Below are 24571 nucleotides of genomic sequence, written 5' to 3'. Positions count from 1 at the left end.
TAATATCATGTCCTGTAGGTCTTTTTACATTACCAAAACATGATTTTTTTCATTAAGCCAAAACAGTTAGGAAACTTTTTTATTAGCTTACCTGGTGATAGAAGTAGAAGAGGGCAAAAAAGTGACTGTGTCTCACCTAAAGCCATACCACATTGGATATGCCCAATCTCGTCTGATCTTGGAAGCTAAGCAGTGTTGGGCCTGGTTAGTACTTGGGTGGGAGACCACATGGGAACACCAGGTGCTGTAGGTTTTTTCACATTACTGGCAAATTGTTTTTATTCTCTAGCTATTTAAATTGGAAACTTTTTCTTTTTATTGCCTGTAGAGACATTTGTAAGAGGTCAAACAGACACAATAGCCATCACCTAAAGACTTACCACACTGTTTAGGCCCAATTCCAACTGCTTTTGGCAGCTAAACAGTGTATGAGCCTCTTTAGTAGTTTCATTTAAGATCCCCTGCTAATATCATGTCCTGTAGGTCTTTTTACATTACCAAAACATGATTTTTTTCATTAAGCCAAAACAGTTAGGAAACTTTTTTATTAGCTTACCTGGTGATAGAAGTAGAAGAGGGCAAAACAGTGCATGTATCTCACCTACAGCCATACCACATTGGATAGGCCCAATCTCGTCTGATCTTGGAAGCTAAGCAGTGTTGGGGCTGGTTAATACTTGGGTGGGAGACCACATGGGAACACCAGGTGCTGTAGGTTTTTTCACATTACTGGCAAATTGTTTTTATTCTCTATCTATTTAAATTGGAAACTTTTTCTTTTTATTGCCAGCACAGACATTTAGAAGAGGTCAAACATACACAATAGCCATCACCTAAAGACTTACCACACTGTTTAGGCCCAATTACAACTGCTTTTGGCAGCTAAACAGTGCTAAACCTCTTTAGTAGTTTAATTTAAGATCCCCTGCTAATATCGAGTCCTGTAGGTCTTTTTACATTGCCAACACATGATTTTTTTCAGTAAGCAAAAACAGTTACGAAACTTTTTTATTAGCTTACCTGGTGATAGAAGTAGAAGAGGGCAAAAAAGTGCCTGTATCTCACCTATAGCCATACCACATTGGATATGCCCAATCTCGTCTGATCTTGGAAGCTAAGCAGTGTTGGGCCTGGTTAGTACTTGGGTGGGAGACCACATGGGAACACCAGGTGCTGTAGGTTTTTTCACATTACTGGCAAATTGTTTTTATTCTCTAGCTATTTAAATTGGAAACTTTTTCTTTCTATTGCCAGCACAGACATTTAGAAGAGGTCAAACATACACAATAGCCATCACCTAAAGACTTACCACACTGTTTAGGCCCAATTACAACTGCTTTTGGCAGCTAAACAGTGCTAAACCTCTTTAGTAGTTTAATTTAAGATCCCCTGCTAATATCGAGTCCTGTAGGTCTTTTTACATTGCCAACACATGATTTTTTTCAGTAAGCAAATACAGTTACGAAACTTTTTTATTAGCTTACCTGGTGATAGAAGTAGAAGAGGGCAAAAAAGTGCCTGTATCTCACCTATAGCCATACCATATTGGATATGCCCAATCTCGTCTGATCTTGGAAGCTAAGCAGTGTTGGGCCTGGTTAGTACTTGGGTGGGAGACCACATGGGAACACCAGGTGCTGTAGGTTTTTTCACATTACTGGCAAATTGTTTTTATTCTCTACCTATTTAAATTGGAAACTTTTTCTTTTTATTGCCTGTAGAGACATTTGTAAGAGGTCAAACAGACACAATAGCCATCACCTAAAGACTTACCACACTGTTTAGGCCCAATTCCAACTGCTTTTGGCAGCTAAACAGTGTATGAGCCTCTTTAGTAGTTTCATTTAAGATCCCCTGCTAATATCATGTCCTGTAGGTCTTTTTACATTACCAAAACATGATTTTTTTCATTAAGCCAAAACAGTTAGGAAACTTTTTTATTAGCTTACCTGGTGATAGAAGTAGAAGAGGGCAAAAAAGTGACTGTGTCTCACCTAAAGCCATACCACATTGGATATGCCCAATCTCGTCTGATCTTGGAAGCTAAGCAGTGTTGGGCCTGGTTAGTACTTGGGTGGGAGACCACATGGGAACACCAGGTGCTGTAGGTTTTTTCACATTACTGGCAAATTGTTTTTATTCTCTAGCTATTTAAATTGGAAACTTTTTCTTTTTATTGCCTGTAGAGACATTTGTAAGAGGTCAAACAGACACAATAGCCATCACCTAAAGACTTACCACACTGTTTAGGCCCAATTCCAACTGCTTTTGGCAGCTAAACAGTGTATGAGCCTCTTTAGTAGTTTCATTTAAGATCCCCTGCTAATATCATGTCCTGTAGGTCTTTTTACATTACCAAAACATGATTTTTTTCATTAAGCCAAAACAGTTAGGAAACTTTTTTATTAGCTTACCTGGTGATAGAAGTAGAAGAGGGCAAAACAGTGCATGTATCTCACCTACAGCCATACCACATTGGATAGGCCCAATCTCGTCTGATCTTGGAAGCTAAGCAGTGTTGGGGCTGGTTAATACTTGGGTGGGAGACCACATGGGAACACCAGGTGCTGTAGGTTTTTTCACATTACTGGCAAATTGTTTTTATTCTCTATCTATTTAAATTGGAAACTTTTTCTTTTTATTGCCAGCACAGACATTTAGAAGAGGTCAAACATACACAATAGCCATCACCTAAAGACTTACCACACTGTTTAGGCCCAATTACAACTGCTTTTGGCAGCTAAACAGTGCTAAACCTCTTTAGTAGTTTAATTTAAGATCCCCTGCTAATATCGAGTCCTGTAGGTCTTTTTACATTGCCAACACATGATTTTTTTCAGTAAGCAAAAACAGTTACGAAACTTTTTTATTAGCTTACCTGGTGATAGAAGTAGAAGAGGGCAAAAAAGTGCCTGTATCTCACCTATAGCCATACCACATTGGATATGCCCAATCTCGTCTGATCTTGGAAGCTAAGCAGTGTTGGGCCTGGTTAGTACTTGGGTGGGAGACCACATGGGAACACCAGGTGCTGTAGGTTTTTTCACATTACTGGCAAATTGTTTTTATTCTCTACCTATTTAAATTGGAAACTTTTTCTTTTTATTGCCTGTAGAGACATTTGTAAGAGGTCAAACAGACACAATAGCCATCACCTAAAGACTTACCACACTGTTTAGGCCCAATTCCAACTGCTTTTGGCAGCTAAACAGTGTATGAGCCTCTTTAGTAGTTTCATTTAAGATCCCCTGCTAATATCATGTCCTGTAGGTCTTTTTACATTACCAAAACATGATTTTTTTCATTAAGCCAAAACAGTTAGGAAACTTTTTTATTAGCTTACCTGGTGATAGAAGTAGAAGAGGGCAAAAAAGTGACTGTGTCTCACCTAAAGCCATACCACATTGGATATGCCCAATCTCGTCTGATCTTGGAAGCTAAGCAGTGTTGGGCCTGGTTAGTACTTGGGTGGGAGACCACATGGGAACACCAGGTGCTGTAGGTTTTTTCACATTACTGGCAAATTGTTTTTATTCTCTAGCTATTTAAATTGGAAACTTTTTCTTTTTATTGCCTGTAGAGACATTTGTAAGAGGTCAAACAGACACAATAGCCATCACCTAAAGACTTACCACACTGTTTAGGCCCAATTCCAACTGCTTTTGGCAGCTAAACAGTGTTGAGCCTCTTTAGTAGTTTAATTTAAGATCCCCTGCTAATATCATGTCCTGTAGGTCTTTTTACATTACCAACACATGATTTTTTTTCAGTAAGCAAAAACAGTTAGGAAGCTTTTTTATTAGCTTAACTGGTGATAGAAGAGAAGAGGGCAAAAAAGAGCATGTATCTCACCTACAGCAATACCACATTGGATAGGCCCAATCTCGTCTGATCTTGGAAGCTAAGCAGTGTTGGGCCTGGTTAGTACTTGGGTGGGAGACCACATGGGAACACCTGGTGCTGTAGGTTTTTTCACAATACTGGCAAATTGTTTTTATTCTCTAGCTATTTAAATTGGAAACTTTTTCTTTTTATTGCCAGTACAGACATTTGGAAGAGGTCAAACAGACACAATAGCCATCACCTAAAGACTTACCACACTGTTTAGGCCCAATTCCAACTGCTTTTGGAAGCTAAACAGTGTATGAGCCTCTTTAGTAGTTTCATTTAAGATCCCCTGCTAATATCATGTCCTGTAGGTCTTTTTACATTACCAAAACATGATTTTTTTCATTAAGCCAAAACAGTTAGGAAACTTTTTTATTAGCTTACCTGGTGATAGAAGTAGAAGAGGGCAAAAAAGTGCATGTATCTCACCTACAGCCATACCACCTTGGATAGGCCCAATCTCATCTGATCTTGGAAGCTAAGCAGTGTTGGGCCTGGTTAGTACTTGGGTGGGAGACCACATGGGAACACCAGTTGCTGTAGGTTTTTTCACATTACTGGCAAATTGTTTTTATTCTCTATCTATTTAAATTGGAAACTTTTTCTTTTTATTGCCAGCACAGACATTTAGAAGAGGTCAAACATACACAATAGCCATCACCTAAAGACTTACCACACTGTTTAGGCCCAATTCCAACTGCTTTTGGCAGCTAAACAGTGTATGAGCCTCTTTAGTAGTTTCATTTAAGATCCCCTGCTAATATCATGTCCTGTAGGTCTTTTTACATTACCAAAACATGATTTTTTTCATTAAGCCAAAACAGTTAGGAAACTTTTTTATTAGCTTACCTGGTGATAGAAGTAGAAGAGGGCAAAAAAGTGACTGTGTCTCACCTAAAGCCATACCACATTGGATATGCCCAATCTCGTCTGATCTTGGAAGCTAAGCAGTGTTGGGCCTGGTTAGTACTTGGGTGGGAGACCACATGGGAACACCAGGTGCTGTAGGTTTTTTCACATTACTGGCAAATTGTTTTTATTCTCTAGCTATTTAAATTGGAAACTTTTTCTTTTTATTGCCTGTAGAGACATTTGTAAGAGGTCAAACAGACACAATAGCCATCACCTAAAGACTTACCACACTGTTTAGGCCCAATTCCAACTGCTTTTGGCAGCTAAACAGTGTTGAGCCTCTTTAGTAGTTTAATTTAAGATCCCCTGCTAATATCATGTCCTGTAGGTCTTTTTACATTACCAACACATGATTTTTTTTCAGTAAGCAAAAACAGTTAGGAAGCTTTTTTATTAGCTTAACTGGTGATAGAAGAGAAGAGGGCAAAAAAGAGCATGTATCTCACCTACAGCAATACCACATTGGATAGGCCCAATCTCGTCTGATCTTGGAAGCTAAGCAGTGTTGGGCCTGGTTAGTACTTGGGTGGGAGACCACATGGGAACACCTGGTGCTGTAGGTTTTTTCACAATACTGGCAAATTGTTTTTATTCTCTAGCTATTTAAATTGGAAACTTTTTCTTTTTATTGCCAGTACAGACATTTGGAAGAGGTCAAACAGACACAATAGCCATCACCTAAAGACTTACCACACTGTTTAGGCCCAATTCCAACTGCTTTTGGAAGCTAAACAGTGTATGAGCCTCTTTAGTAGTTTCATTTAAGATCCCCTGCTAATATCATGTCCTGTAGGTCTTTTTACATTACCAAAACATGATTTTTTTCATTAAGCCAAAACAGTTAGGAAACTTTTTTATTAGCTTACCTGGTGATAGAAGTAGAAGAGGGCAAAAAAGTGCCTGTATCTCACCTACAGCCATACCACATTGGATATGCCCAATCTCGTCTGATCTTGGAAGCTAAGCAGTGTTGGGCCTGGTTAGTACTTGGGTGGGAGACCACATGGGAACACCAGGTGCTGTAGGTTTTTTCACATTACTGGCAAATTGTTTTTATTCTCTAGCTATTTAAATTGGAAACTTTTTCTTTTTATTGCCTGTAGAGACATTTGTAAGAGGTCAAACAGACACAATAGCCATCACCTAAAGACTTACCACACTGTTTAGGCCCAATTCCAACTGCTTTTGGCAGCTAAACAGTGTTGAGCCTCTTTAGTAGTTTAATTTAAGATCCCCTGCTAATATCATGTCCTGTAGGTCTTTTTACATTACCAACACATGATTTTTTTCAGTAAGCAAAAACAGTTAGGAAGCTTTTTTATTATCTTACCTGGTGATAGATAAGAAGAGGGCAAAAAAGAGCATGTATCTCACCTACAGCCATACCACATTGGATAGGCCCAATCTCGTCTGATCTTGCAAGCTAAGCAGTGTTGCACCTGGTTAGTACTTGGGTGGGAGACCACATGGGAACACCAGGTGCTGTAGGTTTTTTCACATTACTGGCAAATTGTTTTTATTCTCTAGCTATTTAAATTGGAAACTTTTTCTTTTTATTGCCTGTAGAGACATTTGTAAGAGCTCAAACAGACACAATAGCCATCACCTAAAGACTTACCACACTGTTTAGGCCCAATTCCAACTGCTTTTGGCAGCTAAACAGTGTATGAGCCTCTTTAGTAGTTTCATTTAAGATCCCCTGCTAATATCATGTCCTGTAGGTCTTTTTACATTACCAAAACATGATTTTTTTCATTAAGCCAAAACAGTTAGGAAACTTTTTTATTAGGTTACCTGGTGATAGAAGTAGAAGAGGGCAAAAAAGTGCATGTATCTCACCTACAGCCATACCACATTGGATAGGCCCAATCTCGTCTGATCTTGGAAGCTAAGCAGTGTTGGTCCTGGTTAGTACTTGGGTGGGAGACCACATGGGAACACCTGGTGCTGTAGGTTTTTTCACATTAATGGCAAATTGTTTTTATTCTCTAGCTATTTAATTTGGAAACTTTTTCTTTTTATTGCCAGTACAGACATTTGGAAGAGGTCAAACAGACACAATAGCCATCACCTAAAGACTTACCACACTGTTTAGGCCCAATTCCAACTGCTTTTGGCAGCTAAACAGTGTATGAGTCTCTTTAGTAGTTTCATTTAAGATCCCCTGCTAATATCATGTCCTGTAGGTCTTTTTACATTACCAAAACATGATTTTTTTCATTAAGCCAAAACAGTTAGGAAACTTTTTTATTAGCTTACCTGGTGATAGAAGTAGAAGAGGGCAAAAAAGTGCATGCATCTCACCTACAGCCATACCACATTGGATAGGCCCAATCTCGTCTGATCTTGGAAGCTAAGCAGTGTTGGGCCTGGTTAGTACTTGGGTGGGAGACCACATGGGAACACCTGGTGCTGTAGGTTTTTTCACATTACTGGCAAATTGTTTTTATTCTCTAGCTATTTAAATTGGAAACTTTTTCTTTTTATTGCCAGTACAGACATTTGGAAGAGGTCAAACAGACACAATAGCCATCACCTAAAGACTTACCACACTGTTTAGGCCCAATTCCAACTGCTTTTGGCAGCTAAACAGTGTATGAGCCTCTTTAGTAGTTTCATTTAAGATCCCCTGCTAATATCATGTCCTGTAGGTCTTTTTACATTACCAAAACATGATTTTTTTCATTAAGCCAAAACAGTTAGGAAACTTTTTTATTAGCTTACCTGGTGATAGAAGTAGAAGAGGGCAAAAAAGTGACTGTGTCTCACCTAAAGCCATACCACATTGGATATGCCCAATCTCATCTGATCTTGGAAGCTAAGCAGTGTTGGGCCTGGTTAGTACTTGGGTGGGAGACCACATGGGAACACCAGGTGCTGTAGGTTTTTTCACATTACTGGCAAATTGTTTTTATTCTCTAGCTATTTAAATTGGAAACTTTTTCTTTTTATTGCCAGTACAGACATTTGGAAGAGGTCAAACAGACACAATAGCCATCACCTAAAGACTTACCACACTGTTTAGGCCCAATTCCAACTGCTTTTGGCAGCTAAACAGTGTATGAGCCTCTTTAGTAGTTTAATTTAAGATCCCCTGCTAATATCATGTCCTGTAGGTCTTTTTACATTGCCAACACATGATTTTTTTCAGTAAGCAAAAACAGTTACGAAACTTTTTTATTATCTTACCTGGTGATAGAAGAGAAGAGGGCAAAAAAGAGCATGTATCTCACCTACAGCCATACCACATTGGATAGGCCCAATCTCGTCTGATCTTGCAAGCTAAGCAGTGTTGCGCCTGGTTAGTACTTGGGTGGGAGACCACATGGGAACCCCAGGTGCTGTAGGTTTTTTCACATTACTGGCAAATTGTTTTTATTCTCTAGCTATTTAAATTGGAAACTTTTTCTTTTTATTGCCTGTAGAGACATTTGTAAGAGCTCAAACAGACACAATAGCCATCACCTAAAGACTTACCACACTGTTTAGGCCCAATTCCAACTGCTTTTGGCAGCTAAACAGTGTATGAGCCTCTTTAGTAGTTTCATTTAAGATCCCCTGCTAATATCATGTCCTGTAGGTCTTTTTACATTACCAAAACATGATTTTTTTCATTAAGCCAAAACAGTTAGGAAACTTTTTTATTAGCTTACCTGGTGATAGAAGTAGAAGAGGGCAAAAAAGTGCATGTATCTCACCTACAGCCATACCACATTGGATAGGCCCAATCTCGTCTGATCTTGGAAGCTAAGCAGTGTTGGTCCTGGTTAGTACTTGGGTGGGAGACCACATGGGAACACCTGGTGCTGTAGGTTTTTTCACATTAATGGCAAATTGTTTTTATTCTCTAGCTATTTAATTTGGAAACTTTTTCTTTTTATTGCCAGTACAGACATTTGGAAGAGGTCAAACAGACACAATAGCCATCACCTAAAGACTTACCACACTGTTTAGGCCCAATTCCAACTGCTTTTGGCAGCTAAACAGTGTATGAGTCTCTTTAGTAGTTTCATTTAAGATCCCCTGCTAATATCATGTCCTGTAGGTCTTTTTACATTACCAAAACATGATTTTTTTCATTAAGCCAAAACAGTTAGGAAACTTTTTTATTAGCTTACCTGGTGATAGAAGTAGAAGAGGGCAAAAAAGTGCATGCATCTCACCTACAGCCATACCACATTGGATAGGCCCAATCTCGTCTGATCTTGGAAGCTAAGCAGTGTTGAGCCTGGTTAGTACTTGGGTGGGAGACCACATGGGAACACCTGGTGCTGTAGGTTTTTTCACATTACTGGCAAATTGTTTTTATTCTCTAGCTATTTAAATTGGAAACTTTTTCTTTTTATTGCCAGTACAGACATTTGGAAGAGGTCAAACAGACACAATAGCCATCACCTAAAGACTTACCACACTGTTTAGGCCCAATTCCAACTGCTTTTGGCAGCTAAACAGTGTATGAGCCTCTTTAGTAGTTTCATTTAAGATCCCCTGCTAATATCATGTCCTGTAGGTCTTTTTACATTACCAAAACATGATTTTTTTCATTAAGCCAAAACAGTTAGGAAACTTTTTTATTAGCTTACCTGGTGATAGAAGTAGAAGAGGGCAAAAAAGTGACTGTGTCTCACCTAAAGCCATACCACATTGGATATGCCCAATCTCATCTGATCTTGGAAGCTAAGCAGTGTTGGGCCTGGTTAGTACTTGGGTGGGAGACCACATGGGAACACCAGGTGCTGTAGGTTTTTTCACATTACTGGCAAATTGTTTTTATTCTCTAGCTATTTAAATTGGAAACTTTTTCTTTTTATTGCCAGTACAGACATTTGGAAGAGGTCAAACAGACACAATAGCCATCACCTAAAGACTTACCACACTGTTTAGGCCCAATTCCAACTGCTTTTGGCAGCTAAACAGTGTATGAGCCTCTTTAGTAGTTTAATTTAAGATCCCCTGCTAATATCATGTCCTGTAGGTCTTTTTACATTGCCAACACATGATTTTTTTCAGTAAGCAAAAACAGTTACGAAACTTTTTTATTAGCTTACCTGGTGATAGAAGTAGAAGAGGGCAAAAAAGTGCCTGCATCTCACCTACAGCCATACCACATTGGATATGCCCAATCTCGTCTGATCTTGGAAGCTAAGCAGTGTTGGGCCTGGTTAGTACTTGGGTGGGAGACCACATTGGAACATAAGGTGCTGTAGGTTTTTTCACATTACTGGCAAATTGTTTTTATTCTCTAGCTATTTAAATTGGAAACTTTTTCTTTTTATTGCCAGTACAGACATTTGGAAGAGGTCAAACAGACACAATAGCCATCACCTAAAGACTTACCACACTGTTTAGGCCCAATTCCAACTGCTTTTGGCAGCTAAACAGTGTATGAGTCTCTTTAGTAGTTTCATTTAAGATCCCCTGCTAATATCATGTCCTGGAGGTCTTTTTACATTACCAAAACATGATTTTTTTCATTAAGCCAAAACAGTTAGGAAACTTTTTTATTAGCTTACCTGGTGATAGAAGTAGAAGAGGGCAAAAAAGTGCATGCATCTCACCTACAGCCATACCACATTGGATAGGCCCAATCTTGTCTGATCTTGGAAGCTAAGCAGTGTTGGGCCTGGTTAGTACTTGGGTGGGAGACCACATGGGAACACCTGGTGCTGTAGGTTTTTTCACATTACTGGCAAATTGTTTTTATTCTCTAGCTATTTAAATTGGAAACTTTTTCTTTTTATTGCCAGTACAGACATTTGGAAGAGGTCAAACAGACACAATAGCCATCACCTAAAGACTTACCACACTGTTTAGGCCCAATTCCAACTGCTTTTGGCAGCTAAACAGTGTATGAGCCTCTTTAGTAGTTTAATTTAAGATCCCCTGCTAATATCATGTCCTGTAGGTCTTTTTACATTACCAAAACATGATTTTTTTCATTAAGCCAAAACAGTTAGGAAACTTTTTTATTAGCTTACCTGGTGATAGAAGTAGAAGAGGGCAAAAAAGTGACTGTGTCTCACCTAAAGCCATACCACATTGGATATGCCCAATCTCGTCTGATCTTGGAAGCTAAGCAGTGTTGGGCCTGGTTAGTACTTGGGTGGGAGACCACATGGGAACACCAGGTGCTGTAGGTTTTTTCACATTACTGGCAAATTGTTTTTATTCTCTAGCTATTTAAATTGGAAACTTTTTCTTTTTATTGCCTGTAGAGACATTTGTAAGAGGTCAAACAGACACAATAGCCATCACCTAAAGACTTACCACACTGTTTAGGCCCAATTCCAACTGCTTTTGGCAGCTAAACAGTGTTGAGCCTCTTTAGTAGTTTAATTTAAGATCCCCTGCTAATATCATGTCCTGTAGGTCTTTTTACATTACCAACACATGATTTTTTTTCAGTAAGCAAAAACAGTTAGGAAGCTTTTTTATTAGCTTACCTGGTGATAGAAGAGAAGAGGGCAAAAAAGAGCATGTATCTCACCTACAGCAATACCACATTGGATAGGCCCAATCTCGTCTGATCTTGGAAGCTAAGCAGTGTTGGGCCTGGTTAGTACTTGGGTGGGAGACCACATGGGAACACCTGGTGCTGTAGGTTTTTTCACAATACTGGCAAATTGTTTTTATTCTCTAGCTATTTAAATTGGAAACTTTTTCTTTTTATTGCCAGTACAGACATTTGGAAGAGGTCAAACAGACACAATAGCCATCACCTAAAGACTTACCACACTGTTTAGGCCCAATTCCAACTGCTTTTGGAAGCTAAACAGTGTATGAGCCTCTTTAGTAGTTTCATTTAAGATCCCCTGCTAATATCATGTCCTGTAGGTCTTTTTACATTACCAAAACATGATTTTTTTCATTAAGCCAAAACAGTTAGGAAACTTTTTTATTAGCTTACCTGGTGATAGAAGTAGAAGAGGGCAAAACAGTGCATGTATCTCACCTACAGCCATACCACATTGGATAGGCCCAATCTCATCTGATCTTGGAAGCTAAGCAGTGTTGGGCCTGGTTAGTACTTGGGTGGGAGACCACATGGGAACACCAGTTGCTGTAGGTTTTTTCACATTACTGGCAAATTGTTTTTATTCTCTATCTATTTAAATTGGAAACTTTTTCTTTTTATTGCCAGCACAGACATTTAGAAGAGGTCAAACATACACAATAGCCATCACCTAAAGACTTACCACACTGTTTAGGCCCAATTCCAACTGCTTTTGGCAGCTAAAGAGTGTTGAGCCTCTTTAGTAGTTTAATTTAAGATCCCCTGCTAATATCATGTCCTGTAGGTCTTTTTACATTGCCAACACATGATTTTTTTCAGTAAGCAAAAACAGTTACGAAACTTTTTTATTAGCTTACCTGGTGATAGAAGTAGAAGAGGGCAAAAAAGTGCCTGTATCTCACCTACAGCCATACCACATTGGATATGCCCAATCTCGTCTGATCTTGGAAGCTAAGCAGTGTTGGGCCTGGTTAGTACTTGGGTGGGAGACCACATGGGAACACCAGGTGCTGTAGGTTTTTTCACATTACTGGCAAATTGTTTTTATTCTCTAGCTATTTAAATTGGAAACTTTTTCTTTTTATTGCCAGTACAGACATTTGGAAGAGGTCAAACAGACACAATAGCCATCACCTAAAGACTTACCACACTGTTTAGGCCCAATTCCAACTGCTTTTGGCAGCTAAACAGTGTTGAGCCTCTTTAGTAGTTTAATTTAAGATCCCCTGCTAATATCATGTCCTGTAGGTCTTTTTACATTACCAAAACATGATTTTTTTCATTAAGCCAAAACAGTTAGGAAACTTTTTTATTAGCTTACCTGGTGATAGAAGTAGAAGAGGGCAAAAAAGTGACTGTGTCTCACCTAAAGCCATACCACATTGGATATGCCCAATCTCGTCTGATCTTGGAAGCTAAGCAGTGTTGGGCCTGGTTAGTACTTGGGTGGGAGACCACATGGGAACACCAGGTGCTGTAGGTTTTTTCACATTACTGGCAAATTGTTTTTATTCTCTAGCTATTTAAATTGGAAACTTTTTCTTTTTATTGCCTGTAGAGACATTTGTAAGAGCTCAAACAGACACAATAGCCATCACCTAAAGACTTACCACACTGTTTAGGCCCAATTCCAACTGCTTTTGGCAGCTAAACAGTGTTGAGCCTCTTTAGTAGTTTAATTTAAGATCCCCTGCTAATATCATGTCCTGTAGGTCTTTTTACATTACCAACACATGATTTTTTTTTCAGTAAGCAAAAACAGTTAGGAAGCTTTTTTATTAGCTTACCTGGTGATAGAAGAGAAGAGGGCAAAAAAGAGCATGTATCTCACCTACAGCAATACCACATTGGATAGGCCCAATCTCGTCTGATCTTGGAAGCTAAGCAGTGTTGGGCCTGGTTAGTACTTGGGTGGGAGACCACATGGGAACACCTGGTGCTGTATCTTTTTTCACAATACTGGCAAATTGTTTTTATTCTCTAGCTATTTAAATTGGAAACTTTTTCTTTTTATTGCCAGTACAGACATTTGGAAGAGGTCAAACAGACACAATAGCCATCACCTAAAGACTTACCACACTGTTTAGGCCCAATTCCAACTGCTTTTGGAAGCTAAACAGTGTATGAGCCTCTTTAGTAGTTTCATTTAAGATCCCCTGCTAATATCATGTCCTGTAGGTCTTTTTACATTACCAAAACATGATTTTTTTCATTAAGCCAAAACAGTTAGGAAACTTTTTTATTAGCTTACCTGGTGATAGAAGTAGAAGAGGGCAAAAAAGTGCATGTATCTCACCTACAGCCATACCACATTGGATAGGCCCAATCTCATCTGATCTTGGAAGCTAAGCAGTGTTGGGCCTGGTTAGTACTTGGGTGGGAGACCACATGGGAACACCAGTTGCTGTAGGTTTTTTCACATTACTGGCAAATTGTTTTTATTCTCTATCTATTTAAATTGGAAACTTTTTCTTTTTTTTGCCAGCACAGACATTTAGAAGAGGTCAAACATACACAATAGCCATCACCTAAAGACTTACCACACTGTTTAGGCCCAATTCCAACTGCTTTTGGCAGCTAAACAGTGTTGAGCCTCTTTAGTAGTTTAATTTAAGATCCCCTGCTAATATCATGTCCTGTAGGTCTTTTTACATTGCCAACACATGATTTTTTTCAGTAAGCAAAAACAGTTACGAAACTTTTTTATTAGCTTACCTGGTGATAGAAGTAGAAGAGGGCAAAAAAGTGCCTGTATCTCACCTACAGCCATACCACATTGGATATGCCCAATCTCGTCTGATCTTGGAAGCTAAGCAGTGTTGGGCCTGGTTAGTACTTGGGTGGGAGACCACATGGGAACACCAGGTGCTGTAGGTTTTTTCACATTACTGGCAAATTGTTTTTATTCTCTAGCTATTTAAATTGGAAACTTTTTCTTTTTATTGCCAGTACAGACATTTGGAAGAGGTCAAACAGACACAATAGCCATCACCTAAAGACTTACCACACTGTTTAGGCCCAATTCCAACTGCTTTTGGCAGCTAAACAGTGTATGAGCCTCTTTAGTAGTTTCATTTAAGATCCCCTGCTAATATCATGTCCTGTAGGTCTTTTTACATTACCAAAACATGATTTTTTTCATTAAGCCAAAACAGTTAGGAAACTTTTTTATTAGCTTACCTGGTGATAGAAGTAGAAGAGGGCAAAACAGTGCATGTATCTCACCTACAGCCATACCACATTGGATAGGCCCAATCTCGTCTGATCTTGGAAGCTAAGCAGTGTTGGACCTGGTTAGTACTTGGGTGGGGGAACACCAGTTGCTGTAGGTTTTTTCACATTACTGGCAAATTGTTTTTATTCTCTATCTATTTAAATTGGAAACTTTTTCTTTTTATTGCCAGCACAGATATTTAGAAGAGGTCAAACATACACAATAGCCATCACCTAAAGACTTACCACACTGTTTAGGCCCAATTCCAACTGCTTTTGGCAGCTAAACAGTGTTGAGCCTCTTTAGTAGTTTAATTTAAGATCCCCTGCTAATATCATGTCCTGTAGGTCTTTTTACATTGCCAACACATGATTTTTTTCAGTAAGCAAAAACAGTTACGAAACTTTTTTATTAGCTTACCTGGTGATAGAAGTAGAAGAGGGCAAAAAAGTGCCTGTATCTCACCTACAGCCATACCACATTGGATGTGCCCAATCTCGTCTGATCTTGGAAGCTAAGCAGTGTTGGGCCTGGTTAGTACTTGGGTGGGAGACCACATGGGAACACCAGGTGCTGTAGGTTTTTTCACATTACTGGCAAATTGTTTTTATTCTCTAGCTATTTAAATTGGAAACTTTTTCTTTTTATTGCCTGTAGAGACATTTGTAAGAGGTCAAACAGACACAATAGCCATCACCTAAAGACTTACCACACTGTTTAGGCCCAATTCCAACTGCTTTTGGCAGCTAAACAGTGTTGAGCCTCTTTAGTAGTTTAATTTAAGATTCCCTGCTAATATCATGTCCTGTAGGTCTTTTTACATTACCAACACATGATTTTTTTCAGTAAGCAAAAACAGTTAGGAAGCTTTTTTATTAGCTTACGTGGTGATAGAAGAGAAGAGGGCAAAAAAAAGCATGTATCTCACCTACAGCCATACCACATTGGATAGGCCCAATCTCGTCTGATCTTGGAAGCTAAGCAGTGTTGGGCCTGGTTAGTACTTGGGTGGGGGAACACCTGGTGCTGTAGGTTTTTTCACATTACTGGCAAATTGTTTTTATTCTCTAGCTATTTAAATTGGAAACTTTTTCTTTTTATTGCCAGTACAGACATTTGGAAGAGGTCAAATAGACACAATAGCCATCACCTAAAGACTTACCACACTGTTTAGGCCCAATTCCAACTGCTTTTGGCAGCTAAACAGTGTTTAACCTCTTTAGTAGTTTAATTTAAGATCCCCTGCTAATATCATGTTATGTAGGTCTTTTTACATTGCCAACACATGATTTTTTTCAGTAAGCAGAAACAGTTACGAAACTTTTTTATTAGCTTACCTGGTGATAGAAGTAGAAGAGGGCAAAAAAGTGCCTGTATCTCACCTACAGCCATAACACATTGGATATGCCCAATCTTGTCTGATCTTGGAAGCTAAGCAGTGTTGGGCCTGGTTAGTACTTGGGTGGGAGACCACATGGGAACACCAGGTGCTGTAGGTTTTTTCACATTACTGGCAAATTGTTTTTATTCTCTAGCTATTTAAATTGGAAACTTTTTCTTTTTATTGCCTGTAGAGACATTTGTAAGAGGTCAAACAGACACAATAGCCATCACCTAAAGACTTACCACACTGTTTAGGCCCAATTCCAACTGCTTTTGGCAGCTAAACAGTGTTGAGCCTCGTTAGTAGTTTAATTTAAGATCCCCTGCTAATATCATGTCCTGTAGGTCTTTTTACATTACCAACACATGATTTTTTTCAGTAAGCAAAAACAGTTAGGAAACTTTTTTATTAGCTTACCTGGTGATAGAAGTAGAAGAGGGCAAAAAAGTGCATGTATCTCACCTACAGCCATACCACATTGGATAGGCCCAATCTCGTCTGATCTTGGAAGCTAAGCAGTGTTGGGCCTGGTTAGTACTTGGGTGGGAGACCACATGGGAACACCAGTTGCTGTAGGTTTTTTCACATTACTGGCAAATTGTTTTTATTCTCTATCTATTTAAATTGGAAACTTTTTCTTTTTATTGCCAGCACAGACATTTAGAAGAGGTCAAACATACACAATAGCCATCACCTAAAGACTTACCACACTGTTTAGGCCCAATTCCAACTGCTTTTGGCAGCTAAACAGTGTTGAGCCTCTTTAGTAGTTTAATTTAAGATCCCCTGCTAATATCATGTCCTGTAGGTCTTTTTACATTGCCAACACATGATTTTTTTCAGTAAGCAAAAACAGTTACAAAACTTTTTTATTAGCTTACCTGGTGATAGAAGTAGAAGAGGGCAAAAAAGTGCCTGTATCTCACCTACAGCCATACTACGTTGGATATGCCCAATCTCGTCTTATCTTGGAAGCTAAGCAGTGTTGGGCCTGGTTAGTATTTGGGTGGGAGACCACATGGGAACACCAGGTGCTGTAGGTTTTTTCACATTACTGGCAAATTGTTTTTATTCTCTAGCTATTTAAATTGGAAACTTTTTCTTTTTATTGCCTGTAGAGACATTTGTAAGAGCTCAAACAGACACAATAGCCATCACCTAAAGACTTACCACACTGTTTAGGCCCAATTTCAACTGCTTTTGGCAGCTAAACAGTGTTGAGCCTCTTTAGTAGTTTAATTTAAGATCCCCTGCTAATATCATGTCCTGTAGGTCTTTTTACATTACCAACACATGATTTTTTTCAGTAAGCAAAAACAGTTAGGAAGCTTTTTTATTAGCTTACCTGGTGATAGAAGAGAAGAGGGCAAAAAAGGGCATGTATCTCCCCTACAGCTATACCACATTGGATAGGCCCAATCTCGTCTGATCTTGGAAGCTAAGCAGTGTTGGTCCTGGTTAGTACTTGGGTGGGAGACCACATGGGAACACCTGGTGCTGTAGGTTTTTTCACATTACTGGCAAATTGTTTTTATTCTCTAGCTATTTAAATTGGAAACTTTTTCTTTTTATTGCCAGTACAGACATTTGGAAGAGGTCAAACAGACACAATAGCCATCACCTAAAGACTTACCACACTGTTTAGGCCCAATTCCAACTGCTTTTGGCAGCTAAACAGTGTATGAGTCTCTTTAGTAGTTTCATTTAAGATCCCCTGCTAATATCATGTCCTGTAGGTCTTTTTACATTACCAAAACATGATTTTTTTCATTAAGCCAAAACAGTTAGGAAACTTTTTTATTAGCTTACCTGGTGATAGAAGTAGAAGAGGGCAAAAAAGTGCATGCATCTCACCTACAGCCATACCACATTGGATATGCCCAATCTTGTCTGATCTTGGAAGCTAAGCAGTGATGGGCCTGGTTAGTACTTGGGTGGGAGACCACATGGGAACACCTGGTGCTGTAGGTTTTTTCACATTACTGGCAAATTGTTTTTATTCTCTAGCTATTTAAAATTGGAAACTTTTTCTTTTTATTGCCAGTACAGACATTTGGAAGAGGTCAAACAGACACAATAGCCATCACCTAAAGACTTACCACACTGTTTAGGCCCAATTCCAACTGCTTTTGGCAGCTAAACAGTGTATGAGCCTCTTTAGTAGTTTCATTTAAGATCCCCTGCTAATATCAGGTCCTGTAGGTCTTTTTACATTACCAAAACATGATTTTTTTTATTAAGCCAAAACAGTTAGGAAACTTTTTTATTAGCTTACCTGGTGATAGAAGTAGAAGAGGGCAAAAAAGTGACTGTGTCTCACCTAAAGCCATACCACATTGGATATGCCCAATCTCATCTCATCTTGGAAGCTAAGCAGTGTTGGGCCTGGTTAGTACTTGGGTGGGAAACCACATGGGAACACCAGGTGCTGTAGGTTTTTTCACATTACTGGCAAATTGTTTTTATTCTCTAGCTATTTAAATTGGAAACTTTTTCTTTTTATTGCCAGTACAGACATTTGGAAGAGGTCAAACAGACACAATAGCCATCACCTAAAGACTTACCACACTGTTTAGGCCCAATTCCAACTGCTTTTGGCAGCTAAACAGTGTATGAGCCTCTTTAGTAGTTTAATTTAAGATCCCCTGCTAATATCATGTCCTGTAGGTCTTTTTACATTGCCAACACATGATTATTTTCAGTAAGCAAAAACAGTTACGAAACTTTTTTATTAGCTTACCTGGTGATAGAAGTAGAAGAGGGCAAAAAAGTGCCTGCATCTCACCTACAGCCATACCACATTGGATATGCCCAATCTTGTCTGGTCTTGGAAGCTAAGCAGTGTTGGGCCTGGTTAGTACTTGGGTGGGAGACCACATGGGAGCACCAGGTGCTATAGGTTTTTTCACATTACTGGCAAATTGTTTTTATTCTCTAGCTATTTAAATTGGAAACTTTTTCTTTTTATTGCCTGTAGAGACATTTGTAAGAGGTCAAACAGACACAATAGCCATCACCTAAAGACTTACCACACTGTTTAGGCCCAATTCCAACTGCTTTTGGCAGCTAAACAGTGTTGAGCCTCTTTAGTAGTTTAATTTAAGATCCCCTGCTAATATCATGTCCTGTAGGTCTTTTTACATTACCAACACATGATTATTTTCAGTAAGCAAAAACAGTTAGGAAGCTTTTTTATTAGCTTACCTGGTGATAGAAGAGAAGAGGGCAAAAAAGAGCATGTATCTCACCTACAGCCATACCACATTGGATAGGCCCAATCTCGTCTGATCTTGGAAGCTAAGCAGTGTTGGGCCTGGTTAGTACTTGGGTGGGAGACCACATGGGAACACCAGGTGCTGTAGGTTTTTTCACATTACTGGCAAATTGTTTTTATTCTCTAGCTATTTAAATTGGAAACTTTTTCTTTTTATTGCCTGTAGAGACATTTGTAAGAGCTCAAACAGACACAATAGCCATCACCTAAAGACTTACCACACTGTTTAGGCCCAATTCCAACTGCTTTTGGCAGCTAAACAGTGTATGAGCCTCTTTAGTAGTTTCATTTAAGATCCCCTGCTAATATCATGTCCGTAGGTCTTTTTACATTACCAAAACATGATTTTTTTCATTAAGCCAAAACAGTTAGGAAACTTTTTTATTAGCTTACCTGGTGATAGAAGTAGAAGAGGGCAAAAAAGTGCATGTATCTCACCTACAGCCATACCACATTGGATAGGCCCAATCTCGTCTGATCTTGGAAGCTAAGCAGTGTTGGGCCTGGTTAGTACTTGGGTGGGAGACCACATGGGAACACCAGTTGCTGTAGGTTTTTTCACATTACTGGCAAATTGTTTTTATTCTCTATCTATTTAAATTGGAAACTTTTTCTTTTTATTGCCAGCACAGACATTTAGAAGAGGTCAAACATACACAATAGCCATCACCTAAAGACTTACCACACTGTTTAGGCCCAATTCCAACTGCTTTTGGCAGCTAAACAGTGTTGAGCCTCTTTAGTAGTTTAATTTAAGATCCCCTGCTAATATCATGTCCTGTAGGTCTTTTTACATTGCCAACACATGATTTTTTTCAGTAAGCAAAAACAGTTACAAAACTTTTTTATTAGCTTACCTGGTGATAGAAGTAGAAGAGGGCAAAAAAGTGCCTGTATCTCACCTACAGCCATACTACATTGGATATGCCCAATCTCGTCTTATCTTGGAAGCTAAGCAGTGTTGGGCCTGGTTAGTATTTGGGTGGGAGACCACATGGGAACACCAGGTGCTGTAGGTTTTTTCACATTACTGGCAAATTGTTTTTATTCTCTAGCTATTTAAATTGGAAACTTTTTCTTTTTATTGCCTGTAGAGACATTTGTAAGAGCTCAAACAGACACAATAGCCATCACCTAAAGAGTTACCACACTGTTTAGGCCCAATTCCAACTGCTTTTGGCAGCTAAACAGTGTTGAGCCTCTTTAGTAGTTTAATTTAAGATCCCCTGCTAATATCATGTCCTGTAGGTCTTTTTACATTGCCAACACATGATTTTTTTCAGTAAGCAAAAACAGTTAGGAAGCTTTTTTATTAGCTTACCTGGTGATAGAAGAGAAGAGGGCAAAAAAGAGCATGTATCTCACCTACAGCCATACCACATTGGATAGGCCCAATCTCGTCTGATCTTGGAAGCTAAGCAGTGTTGGGCCTGGTTAGTACTTGGGTGGGAGACCACATGGGAACACCTAGTGCTGTAGGTTTTTTCACATTACTGGCAAATTGTTTTTATTCTCTAGCTATTTAAATTGGAAACTTTTTCTTTTTATTGCCTGTAGAGACATTTGTAAGAGCTCAAACAGACACAATAGCCATCACCTAAAGACTTACCACACTGTTTAGGCCCAATTCCAACTGCTTTTGGCAGCTAAACAGTGTATGAGCCTCTTTAGTAGTTTCATTTAAGATCCCCTGCTAATATCATGTCCTGTAGGTCTTTTTACATTACCAAAACATGATTTTTTTCATTAAGCCAAAACAGTTAGGAAACTTTTTTATTAGCTTACCTGGTGATAGAAGTAGAAGAGGGCAAAAAAGTGCATGTCTCTCACCTACAGCCATACCACATTGGATAGGCCCAATCTCGTCTGATCTTGGAAGCTAAGCAGTGTTGGGCCTGGTTAGTACTTGGGTGGGAGACCACATGGGAACACCAGTTGCTGTAGGTTTTTTCACATTACTGGCAAATTGTTTTTATTCTCTATCTATTTAAATTGGAAACTTTTTCTTTTTATTGCCAGCACAGACATTTAGAAGAGGTCAAACATACACAATAGCCATCACCTAAAGACTTACCACACTGTTTAGGCCCAATTCCAACTGCTTTTGGCAGCTAAACAGTGTTGAGCCTCTTTAGTAGTTTAATTTAAGATCCCCTGCTAATATCATGTCCTGTAGGTCTTTTTACATTGCCAACACATGATTTTTTTCAGTAAGCAAAAACAGTTACAAAACTTTTTTATTAGCTTACCTGGTGATAGAAGTAGAAGAGGGCAAAAAAGTGCCTGTATCTCACCTACAGCCATACTACATTGGATATGCCCAATCTCGTCTTATCTTGGAAGCTAAGCAGTGTTGGGCCTGGTTAGTATTTGGGTGGGAGACCACATGGGAACACCAGGTGCTGTAGGTTTTTTCACATTACTGGCAAATTGTTTTTATTCTCTAGCTATTTAAATTGGAAACTTTTTCTTTTTATTGCCTGTAGAGACATTTGTAAGAGCTCAAACAGACACAATAGCCATCACCTAAAGACTTACCACACTGTTTAGGCCCAATTCCAACTGCTTTTGGCAGCTAAACAGTGTTGAGCCTCTTTAGTAGTTTAATTTAAGATCCCCTGCTAATATCATGTCCTGTAGGTCTTTTTACATTACCAACACATGATTTTTTTCAGTAAGCAAAAACAGTTAGGAAGCTTTTTTATTAGCTTACCTGGTGATAGAAGAGAAGAGGGCAAAAAAGGGCATGTACCTCCCCTACAGCCATACCACATTGGATAGGCCCAATCTCGTCTGATCTTGGAAACTAAGCAGTGTTGGTCCTGGTTAGTACTTGGGTGGGAGACCACATGGGAACACCTGGTGCTGTAGGTTTTTTCACATTACTGGCAAATTGTTTTTATTCTCTAGCTATTTAAATTGGAAACTTTTTCTTTTTATTGCCAGTACAGACATTTGGAAGAGGTCAAACAGACACAATAGCCATCACCTAAAGACTTACCACACTGTTTAGGCCCAATTCCAACTGCTTTTGGAAGCTAAACAGTGTATGAGCCTCTTTAGTAGTTTCATTTAAGATCCCCTGCTAATATCATGTCCTGTAGGTCTTTTTACATTACCAAAACATGATTTTTTTCATTAAGCCAAAACAGTTAGGAAACTTTTTTATTAGCTTACCTGGTGATAGAAGTAGAAGAGGGCAAAAAAGTGACTGTGTCTCACCTAAAGCCATACCACATTGGATATGCCCAATCTCGTCTGATCTTGGAAGCTAAGCAGTGTTGGGCCTGGTTAGTACTTGGGTGGGAGACCACATGGGAACACCAGGTGCTGTAGGTTTTTTCACATTACTGGCAAATTGTTTTTATTCTCTACCTATTTAAATTGGAAACTTTTTCTTTTTATTGCCTGTAGAGACATTTGTAAGAGGTCAAACAGACACAATAGCCATCACCTAAAGACTTACCACACTGTTTAGGCCCAATTCCAACTGCTTTTGGCAGCTAAACAGTGTATGAGCCTCTTTAGTAGTTTCATTTAAGATCCCCTGCTAATATCATGTCCTGTAGGTCTTTTTACATTACCAAAACATGATTTTTTTCATTAAGCCAAAACAGTTAGGAAACTTTTTTATTAGCTTACCTGGTGATAGAAGTAGAAGAGGGCAAAAAAGTGACTGTGTCTCACCTAAAGCCATACCACATTGGATATGCCCAATCTCGTCTGATCTTGGAAGCTAAGCAGTGTTGGGCCTGGTTAGTACTTGGGTGGGAGACCACATGGGAACACCAGGTGCTGTAGGTTTTTTCACATTACTGGCAAATTGTTTTTATTCTCTAGCTATTTAAATTGGAAACTTTTTCTTTTTATTGCCTGTAGAGACATTTGTAAGAGGTCAAACAGACACAATAGCCATCACCTAAAGACTTACCACACTGTTTAGGCCCAATTCCAACTGCTTTTGGCAGCTAAACAGTGTTGAGCCTCTTTAGTAGTTTAATTTAAGATCCCCTGCTAATATCATGTCCTGTAGGTCTTTTTACATTACCAACACATGATTTTTTTTCAGTAAGCAAAAACAGTTAGGAAGCTTTTTTATTAGCTTAACTGGTGATAGAAGAGAAGAGGGCAAAAAAGAGCATGTATCTCACCTACAGCAATACCACATTGGATAGGCCCAATCTCGTCTGATCTTGGAAGCTAAGCAGTGTTGGGCCTGGTTAGTACTTGGGTGGGAGACCACATGGGAACACCTGGTGCTGTAGGTTTTTTCACAATACTGGCAAATTGTTTTTATTCTCTAGCTATTTAAATTGGAAACTTTTTCTTTTTATTGCCAGTACAGACATTTGGAAGAGGTCAAACAGACACAATAGCCATCACCTAAAGACTTACCACACTGTTTAGGCCCAATTCCAACTGCTTTTGGAAGCTAAACAGTGTATGAGCCTCTTTAGTAGTTTCATTTAAGATCCCCTGCTAATATCATGTCCTGTAGGTCTTTTTACATTACCAAAACATGATTTTTTTCATTAAGCCAAAACAGTTAGGAAACTTTTTTATTAGCTTACCTGGTGATAGAAGTAGAAGAGGGCAAAAAAGTGCATGTATCTCACCTACAGCCATACCACCTTGGATAGGCCCAATCTCATCTGATCTTGGAAGCTAAGCAGTGTTGGGCCTGGTTAGTACTTGGGTGGGAGACCACATGGGAACACCAGTTGCTGTAGGTTTTTTCACATTACTGGCAAATTGTTTTTATTCTCTATCTATTTAAATTGGAAACTTTTTCTTTTTATTGCCAGCACAGACATTTAGAAGAGGTCAAACATACACAATAGCCATCACCTAAAGACTTACCACACTGTTTAGGCCCAATTCCAACTGCTTTTGGCAGCTAAACAGTGTTGAGCCTCTTTAGTAGTTTAATTTAAGATCCCCTGCTAATATCATGTCCTGTAGGTCTTTTTACATTACCAAAACATGATTTTTTTCATTAAGCCAAAACAGTTAGGAAACTTTTTTATTAGCTTACCTGGTGATAGAAGTAGAAGAGGGCAAAAAAGTGCCTGTATCTCACCTACAGCCATACCACATTGGATATGCCCAATCTCGTCTGATCTTGGAAGCTAAGCAGTGTTGGGCCTGGTTAGTACTTGGGTGGGAGACCACATGGGAACACCAGGTGCTGTAGGTTTTTTCACATTACTGGCAAATTGTTTTTATTCTCTAGCTATTTAAATTGGAAACTTTTTCTTTTTATTGCCTGTAGAGACGGTACATGTGAGTTATCCGGACGCCCGATTTCAAAATCGGGTCGGATCGGGCACATCGCATCGCATCGCATGCGACCATCGGATGCGATGCGATGCGATGCGATGCGAT

At 39.1% G+C, this 24571-nt stretch overlaps 40 non-coding genes and 13 pseudogenes across 40 annotated transcripts; all 53 read left to right on the top strand.

Annotated features, from left to right (window-relative positions):
* The first annotated feature begins 134 nt into the window (after positions 1-134).
* LOC146023185 (5S ribosomal RNA) lies at positions 135-253 on the top strand. Its single transcript, XR_014452610.1, has one exon. It is a non-coding gene; the product is annotated as a 5S ribosomal RNA (ribosomal RNA).
* A 346-nt stretch (positions 254-599) lies between these two features.
* LOC146024896 (5S ribosomal RNA) lies at positions 600-718 on the top strand (annotated as a pseudogene).
* Positions 719-1063: 345 nt separating this feature from the next.
* On the top strand, positions 1064-1182 carry LOC146021415 (5S ribosomal RNA). Its single transcript, XR_014450902.1, has one exon. It is a non-coding gene; the product is annotated as a 5S ribosomal RNA (ribosomal RNA).
* A 345-nt stretch (positions 1183-1527) lies between these two features.
* Positions 1528-1646, top strand: LOC146022550 (5S ribosomal RNA). The gene has a single exon (XR_014452001.1). It is a non-coding gene; the product is annotated as a 5S ribosomal RNA (ribosomal RNA).
* A 346-nt stretch (positions 1647-1992) lies between these two features.
* Positions 1993-2111, top strand: LOC146023184 (5S ribosomal RNA). Its single transcript, XR_014452609.1, has one exon. It is a non-coding gene; the product is annotated as a 5S ribosomal RNA (ribosomal RNA).
* Positions 2112-2457: 346 nt separating this feature from the next.
* Positions 2458-2576, top strand: LOC146024895 (5S ribosomal RNA; annotated as a pseudogene).
* A 345-nt stretch (positions 2577-2921) lies between these two features.
* LOC146021414 (5S ribosomal RNA) lies at positions 2922-3040 on the top strand. The gene has a single exon (XR_014450901.1). It is a non-coding gene; the product is annotated as a 5S ribosomal RNA (ribosomal RNA).
* Positions 3041-3386: 346 nt separating this feature from the next.
* On the top strand, positions 3387-3505 carry LOC146023183 (5S ribosomal RNA). Its single transcript, XR_014452608.1, has one exon. It is a non-coding gene; the product is annotated as a 5S ribosomal RNA (ribosomal RNA).
* A 345-nt stretch (positions 3506-3850) lies between these two features.
* LOC146023231 (5S ribosomal RNA) lies at positions 3851-3969 on the top strand. Its single transcript, XR_014452654.1, has one exon. It is a non-coding gene; the product is annotated as a 5S ribosomal RNA (ribosomal RNA).
* A 346-nt stretch (positions 3970-4315) lies between these two features.
* LOC146024611 (5S ribosomal RNA) lies at positions 4316-4434 on the top strand. The gene has a single exon (XR_014453983.1). It is a non-coding gene; the product is annotated as a 5S ribosomal RNA (ribosomal RNA).
* Positions 4435-4780: 346 nt separating this feature from the next.
* On the top strand, positions 4781-4899 carry LOC146023182 (5S ribosomal RNA). Its single transcript, XR_014452607.1, has one exon. It is a non-coding gene; the product is annotated as a 5S ribosomal RNA (ribosomal RNA).
* A 345-nt stretch (positions 4900-5244) lies between these two features.
* On the top strand, positions 5245-5363 carry LOC146023230 (5S ribosomal RNA). Its single transcript, XR_014452653.1, has one exon. It is a non-coding gene; the product is annotated as a 5S ribosomal RNA (ribosomal RNA).
* A 346-nt stretch (positions 5364-5709) lies between these two features.
* On the top strand, positions 5710-5828 carry LOC146025097 (5S ribosomal RNA). Its single transcript, XR_014454066.1, has one exon. It is a non-coding gene; the product is annotated as a 5S ribosomal RNA (ribosomal RNA).
* Positions 5829-6172: 344 nt separating this feature from the next.
* On the top strand, positions 6173-6291 carry LOC146025073 (5S ribosomal RNA; annotated as a pseudogene).
* Positions 6292-6637: 346 nt separating this feature from the next.
* On the top strand, positions 6638-6756 carry LOC146023659 (5S ribosomal RNA). Its single transcript, XR_014453069.1, has one exon. It is a non-coding gene; the product is annotated as a 5S ribosomal RNA (ribosomal RNA).
* Positions 6757-7102: 346 nt separating this feature from the next.
* On the top strand, positions 7103-7221 carry LOC146022446 (5S ribosomal RNA). The gene has a single exon (XR_014451903.1). It is a non-coding gene; the product is annotated as a 5S ribosomal RNA (ribosomal RNA).
* A 346-nt stretch (positions 7222-7567) lies between these two features.
* On the top strand, positions 7568-7686 carry LOC146022716 (5S ribosomal RNA). Its single transcript, XR_014452160.1, has one exon. It is a non-coding gene; the product is annotated as a 5S ribosomal RNA (ribosomal RNA).
* A 345-nt stretch (positions 7687-8031) lies between these two features.
* Positions 8032-8150, top strand: LOC146025011 (5S ribosomal RNA; annotated as a pseudogene).
* A 346-nt stretch (positions 8151-8496) lies between these two features.
* Positions 8497-8615, top strand: LOC146023658 (5S ribosomal RNA). The gene has a single exon (XR_014453068.1). It is a non-coding gene; the product is annotated as a 5S ribosomal RNA (ribosomal RNA).
* Positions 8616-8961: 346 nt separating this feature from the next.
* On the top strand, positions 8962-9080 carry LOC146023919 (5S ribosomal RNA). Its single transcript, XR_014453320.1, has one exon. It is a non-coding gene; the product is annotated as a 5S ribosomal RNA (ribosomal RNA).
* A 346-nt stretch (positions 9081-9426) lies between these two features.
* LOC146022715 (5S ribosomal RNA) lies at positions 9427-9545 on the top strand. The gene has a single exon (XR_014452159.1). It is a non-coding gene; the product is annotated as a 5S ribosomal RNA (ribosomal RNA).
* A 346-nt stretch (positions 9546-9891) lies between these two features.
* Positions 9892-10010, top strand: LOC146024486 (5S ribosomal RNA). The gene has a single exon (XR_014453865.1). It is a non-coding gene; the product is annotated as a 5S ribosomal RNA (ribosomal RNA).
* A 346-nt stretch (positions 10011-10356) lies between these two features.
* LOC146023721 (5S ribosomal RNA) lies at positions 10357-10475 on the top strand. Its single transcript, XR_014453128.1, has one exon. It is a non-coding gene; the product is annotated as a 5S ribosomal RNA (ribosomal RNA).
* Positions 10476-10821: 346 nt separating this feature from the next.
* On the top strand, positions 10822-10940 carry LOC146023181 (5S ribosomal RNA). Its single transcript, XR_014452606.1, has one exon. It is a non-coding gene; the product is annotated as a 5S ribosomal RNA (ribosomal RNA).
* A 345-nt stretch (positions 10941-11285) lies between these two features.
* On the top strand, positions 11286-11404 carry LOC146023229 (5S ribosomal RNA). Its single transcript, XR_014452652.1, has one exon. It is a non-coding gene; the product is annotated as a 5S ribosomal RNA (ribosomal RNA).
* Positions 11405-11750: 346 nt separating this feature from the next.
* LOC146023838 (5S ribosomal RNA) lies at positions 11751-11869 on the top strand. The gene has a single exon (XR_014453241.1). It is a non-coding gene; the product is annotated as a 5S ribosomal RNA (ribosomal RNA).
* A 345-nt stretch (positions 11870-12214) lies between these two features.
* On the top strand, positions 12215-12333 carry LOC146025086 (5S ribosomal RNA). Its single transcript, XR_014454065.1, has one exon. It is a non-coding gene; the product is annotated as a 5S ribosomal RNA (ribosomal RNA).
* Positions 12334-12678: 345 nt separating this feature from the next.
* LOC146023180 (5S ribosomal RNA) lies at positions 12679-12797 on the top strand. Its single transcript, XR_014452605.1, has one exon. It is a non-coding gene; the product is annotated as a 5S ribosomal RNA (ribosomal RNA).
* A 346-nt stretch (positions 12798-13143) lies between these two features.
* LOC146024797 (5S ribosomal RNA) lies at positions 13144-13262 on the top strand (annotated as a pseudogene).
* Positions 13263-13608: 346 nt separating this feature from the next.
* On the top strand, positions 13609-13727 carry LOC146023837 (5S ribosomal RNA). The gene has a single exon (XR_014453240.1). It is a non-coding gene; the product is annotated as a 5S ribosomal RNA (ribosomal RNA).
* A 345-nt stretch (positions 13728-14072) lies between these two features.
* On the top strand, positions 14073-14191 carry LOC146025074 (5S ribosomal RNA). The gene has a single exon (XR_014454064.1). It is a non-coding gene; the product is annotated as a 5S ribosomal RNA (ribosomal RNA).
* A 346-nt stretch (positions 14192-14537) lies between these two features.
* Positions 14538-14646, top strand: LOC146025374 (5S ribosomal RNA; annotated as a pseudogene).
* Positions 14647-14991: 345 nt separating this feature from the next.
* LOC146021661 (5S ribosomal RNA) lies at positions 14992-15110 on the top strand. The gene has a single exon (XR_014451138.1). It is a non-coding gene; the product is annotated as a 5S ribosomal RNA (ribosomal RNA).
* Positions 15111-15454: 344 nt separating this feature from the next.
* On the top strand, positions 15455-15563 carry LOC146025205 (5S ribosomal RNA; annotated as a pseudogene).
* A 345-nt stretch (positions 15564-15908) lies between these two features.
* On the top strand, positions 15909-16027 carry LOC146024278 (5S ribosomal RNA). The gene has a single exon (XR_014453664.1). It is a non-coding gene; the product is annotated as a 5S ribosomal RNA (ribosomal RNA).
* A 345-nt stretch (positions 16028-16372) lies between these two features.
* On the top strand, positions 16373-16491 carry LOC146024175 (5S ribosomal RNA). Its single transcript, XR_014453566.1, has one exon. It is a non-coding gene; the product is annotated as a 5S ribosomal RNA (ribosomal RNA).
* Positions 16492-16836: 345 nt separating this feature from the next.
* Positions 16837-16955, top strand: LOC146024964 (5S ribosomal RNA; annotated as a pseudogene).
* Positions 16956-17299: 344 nt separating this feature from the next.
* Positions 17300-17418, top strand: LOC146024686 (5S ribosomal RNA; annotated as a pseudogene).
* A 346-nt stretch (positions 17419-17764) lies between these two features.
* On the top strand, positions 17765-17883 carry LOC146023306 (5S ribosomal RNA). The gene has a single exon (XR_014452728.1). It is a non-coding gene; the product is annotated as a 5S ribosomal RNA (ribosomal RNA).
* Positions 17884-18230: 347 nt separating this feature from the next.
* LOC146024941 (5S ribosomal RNA) lies at positions 18231-18349 on the top strand (annotated as a pseudogene).
* A 346-nt stretch (positions 18350-18695) lies between these two features.
* LOC146024696 (5S ribosomal RNA) lies at positions 18696-18814 on the top strand (annotated as a pseudogene).
* A 344-nt stretch (positions 18815-19158) lies between these two features.
* LOC146022104 (5S ribosomal RNA) lies at positions 19159-19277 on the top strand. The gene has a single exon (XR_014451572.1). It is a non-coding gene; the product is annotated as a 5S ribosomal RNA (ribosomal RNA).
* A 345-nt stretch (positions 19278-19622) lies between these two features.
* Positions 19623-19741, top strand: LOC146024174 (5S ribosomal RNA). Its single transcript, XR_014453565.1, has one exon. It is a non-coding gene; the product is annotated as a 5S ribosomal RNA (ribosomal RNA).
* Positions 19742-20086: 345 nt separating this feature from the next.
* LOC146024824 (5S ribosomal RNA) lies at positions 20087-20205 on the top strand (annotated as a pseudogene).
* Positions 20206-20549: 344 nt separating this feature from the next.
* LOC146023817 (5S ribosomal RNA) lies at positions 20550-20668 on the top strand. Its single transcript, XR_014453220.1, has one exon. It is a non-coding gene; the product is annotated as a 5S ribosomal RNA (ribosomal RNA).
* Positions 20669-21014: 346 nt separating this feature from the next.
* On the top strand, positions 21015-21133 carry LOC146024173 (5S ribosomal RNA). Its single transcript, XR_014453564.1, has one exon. It is a non-coding gene; the product is annotated as a 5S ribosomal RNA (ribosomal RNA).
* A 345-nt stretch (positions 21134-21478) lies between these two features.
* On the top strand, positions 21479-21597 carry LOC146024822 (5S ribosomal RNA; annotated as a pseudogene).
* Positions 21598-21941: 344 nt separating this feature from the next.
* Positions 21942-22060, top strand: LOC146024420 (5S ribosomal RNA). The gene has a single exon (XR_014453802.1). It is a non-coding gene; the product is annotated as a 5S ribosomal RNA (ribosomal RNA).
* Positions 22061-22406: 346 nt separating this feature from the next.
* On the top strand, positions 22407-22525 carry LOC146023179 (5S ribosomal RNA). Its single transcript, XR_014452604.1, has one exon. It is a non-coding gene; the product is annotated as a 5S ribosomal RNA (ribosomal RNA).
* A 346-nt stretch (positions 22526-22871) lies between these two features.
* On the top strand, positions 22872-22990 carry LOC146023178 (5S ribosomal RNA). Its single transcript, XR_014452603.1, has one exon. It is a non-coding gene; the product is annotated as a 5S ribosomal RNA (ribosomal RNA).
* Positions 22991-23335: 345 nt separating this feature from the next.
* On the top strand, positions 23336-23454 carry LOC146023228 (5S ribosomal RNA). The gene has a single exon (XR_014452651.1). It is a non-coding gene; the product is annotated as a 5S ribosomal RNA (ribosomal RNA).
* A 346-nt stretch (positions 23455-23800) lies between these two features.
* On the top strand, positions 23801-23919 carry LOC146024610 (5S ribosomal RNA). Its single transcript, XR_014453982.1, has one exon. It is a non-coding gene; the product is annotated as a 5S ribosomal RNA (ribosomal RNA).
* Positions 23920-24264: 345 nt separating this feature from the next.
* Positions 24265-24383, top strand: LOC146025063 (5S ribosomal RNA). Its single transcript, XR_014454063.1, has one exon. It is a non-coding gene; the product is annotated as a 5S ribosomal RNA (ribosomal RNA).
* The last annotated feature ends 188 nt before the right edge of the window (positions 24384-24571 follow it).

The sequence above is a fragment of the Crinia signifera genome, chromosome 7, assembly GCF_055691185.1.
Source record: "Crinia signifera chromosome 7, ASM5569118v1, whole genome shotgun sequence".
Taxonomy (NCBI): Eukaryota; Metazoa; Chordata; class Amphibia; order Anura; family Myobatrachidae; genus Crinia; species Crinia signifera.
Note: the sequence above shows the minus strand (reverse complement) of the source record. Positions and strands in the feature narration are given on the sequence as shown.